Raw genomic sequence first — 3,219 nt, 5'->3', positions numbered from 1 at the left:
ATGTTTTTCCATGTGTGTGATGAAAACACAACAAACCTTCCAAGAGACCATCCAAACCATGACCCAACTTTCAAAATCCGCCCTGTTGCTGGATAAAAATGATTGAAAGATTTCGCGACATTTATTACCCCGAGAAAAGAACTTTCTGTGGATGAAAGCCTTATTGCATTCAAGGGCCCGTTCATCTATGGGTCAGTATATGCACCCACAGAAGCCACATAAATGGGGACTGAAAGCATGGGTACTGTGTGAATCCTCGACAGGATATTGCTACAACTGGTTTATGGTATGTTGGACGAAAACAAAACACAGAGGTGGGACTACAATAATTCAGTTGTCATGCAGTTGTGTGAAAGTTGTCAAGGATGCAGGACATCATGTATACATGGACAATTTTTTTTTTCACCACAATTGTTAAAAGATTTATCAGAATGCAGTGTTGGAGCTTGCGGCACTCTAGCGGCAAACCGACGCAGAACTCCGCCACAAAATACAGAGAGCTAAGTTGAAAAAAAAGGAGACGACCCAATGTTTGTTCGGGACGACAAGTGTTTATTCATTGCCTGGCATGGACAAGAAGCAGGTAAATGTTGCTGTCTACCATCAACAATACACCAACGTATGATGATCAAGTACATTCATTCGATGCAGGGACCCAGCCAATAACAACAGGAAAGAGATCAACAAACCAAAAGCTATCGAGTGTTACACAAACCAGTTTATGGGTGGAGTGGATTTATTGGATCAAAAGATTTGGACCTATCTTGGTGTGGCACAGAAACAGTAAAAATGGTGGAAAAAAAGGTGTTCCTCTATTTATTGGAAACTGGCATTTGTGAATTTCACAGTTGTCTGGAAACGGTTGCATCAAGGGGTGAAACTGGACCAAATACAAACTACGTCTTTCCATCATTTCGTCGCTAGTAGCAACACATGATCGTGCTACAAACTGCCAAGCCAAGATACAGCATTGACGATGTTCCAACAAGACTGGAAAACCAAACGCCATTTCACCGGGATCAACAAACAACCAAGACAAAAAAAGTGGAGCTCAGGCATTTCCGGATTGTGTTGTGTGTTCGGATCGAAAAGTTCCAAAAGGTCGACATCAAACACAGTATATCTGCAAACAATGTGATAAACCTATGTGTCCTTATCCTTGTTTTGAAAGGTACCACACATTGCTGAGTTTCAAAATTCAGTGCACAAAGGACTTGCATAAAGAGTAACTGACAAATAAAACATTGTGAGTAGAAATGTGGCAAAAAATTTTTACCGTGTGTATTTATTTTTTTCAAATTTATGTACAATATTTATAATTTCAAAAAATTTCACTACAAATATTTACAATTGTAGAAAATTATATTAGTAATAAATCTTTCATTACATGTTGTGGTATTATTCCAATAATTAATAAGTTATAATCATTTTTAATGAACCACTACTAATTTCCTCCATTTCACAAAAGGAGCCAGTTTTTGGAACCTGGCGGGCAAAATTTTGTCCAGGTTGGAGAGAGTTAATTAAAATGAAAGTTCAACATTGAATATATCAAAGTTTGTTTTAATACAAAAATTAACGTTTATCCTAGAGATTTGATTGAATATTTTTTTAAACTATTATTTTTAGAAGTAAAATTGAAAATGTTTTTAAACTATTATTTTTAGAAGTAAAATTGAAAATTTAACTGAAAGTTTGTTTTTTCCTGAAGTTTTGATTTCCCACATCTGAAACTTGGTAGGCTATGATTCTCTAACATAGTCTTTAAAAACGAATAAAAAGAACTAAATGTTTACATTAAACAATTGCTAATTACATAGCAGATCTATTCAGACTACATAAAATATTTTTATCTTTTTTGTTTTGCAGAATCCCATCTGAATGTTGGATGACATATATCAAGATGGCACTGAACAAGACATAACTGAAAAAAGGGATGCGAGAGAACCGAATCTAACATTTAAAAATATATATACGTTCATATTATTTATAAAATATTTCTTTGCATATACTGTTCAGATACATGTATATTAGTGGGTCACTTTGGGAAGAATGAAACACCACTTTGATAAGACTATTATGCTTCAATTTTTATGTCTTACTGACAGTTTACAGATAGGGTATGGAACCGCTGTCCTACTGTACCGGTGACATTAGAACAATAACTTTTTAAAACAATTATATGAATTAAATGGGTCATGGGAATTCCCATGGTATTCATGGATTTTGAACCTGTTGTTTCACTCTTCTTTTTTCTTTTCTTTTTCTTGACAAAACATTTATTACCAGTTGGTAGCTTGACCAAAATTGGTGTTCGTTTCCATTGGTGGAGGTCGGGTCAGTCGCATTAATACAGAAATTACCTGAGAATATTGAAATTTGGCCTCCAGGGACAGATTGCTGCCTAATTTCATTTGTTTAATGATGTCACCAGAGCACGGATTAGTTCATCACTGGCTACTGGATGTAAAAAAATTAAATTGATAATTAATTCTGACCCATAGTCTTCAGAGGAAGCTCTCGACATGTTTCAAAAGCAGCAAGTCATCTTTTATATGATCTTACCTCAGACAGGACAGAACATACCACAGCCTTTGGTATTCACTTATATTTCACTTATACTTCACTTATACAGCAATGTTTGTAAATATCAGTGAATCACTTATACTTCACCTACATGTATGCTTTACTTATACATCAGTTTCTGTTAAATATCAGTGAATCACTTATACTTCACTTATATTTCACTTAGGCCATCCTTAAAAATATTTTTGTTTGTCCATTTCTGACCTGCAATTTCAAATGTGGGTAGGTCGGTAGGAAAAATCTTCTCTTTTTTTTTTGAGTTGTGTGGGGTGGGGTGGGGATTCCATACATATTCAAGAAAATAAATAATTTGAATTTAACTTAGCGGTATTTGCACCACTATTGGTTTAAAGTAAAATGTTAGCCTTTTGTTCTACAGATAAGTATAAACAAAGCAAACCAGATTAAAGTGTAATGTTTTATAGTTAAGATTTAACACACCTAGTAAACACTATTCATTTCGAAGTAGGATTCCTCTTTGGAGAGATTCCAGGGGCTTTCAATTAATGCACACAGGTAATACAAAAGCGATGGTTCTGCATGAGATCCTTGTCTCGTTCTGCCCCGAAAACTCCCACAATGACAACTTATCTTGCGGACGATGGACGATGATGCAAAATATGGCAAACCTTT

The sequence above is a fragment of the Gigantopelta aegis genome, chromosome 8 (assembly GCF_016097555.1).
Source record: "Gigantopelta aegis isolate Gae_Host chromosome 8, Gae_host_genome, whole genome shotgun sequence".
NCBI classification, from domain to species: domain Eukaryota; kingdom Metazoa; phylum Mollusca; class Gastropoda; order Neomphalida; family Peltospiridae; genus Gigantopelta; species Gigantopelta aegis.
This window is presented reverse-complemented; position numbering follows the sequence as displayed.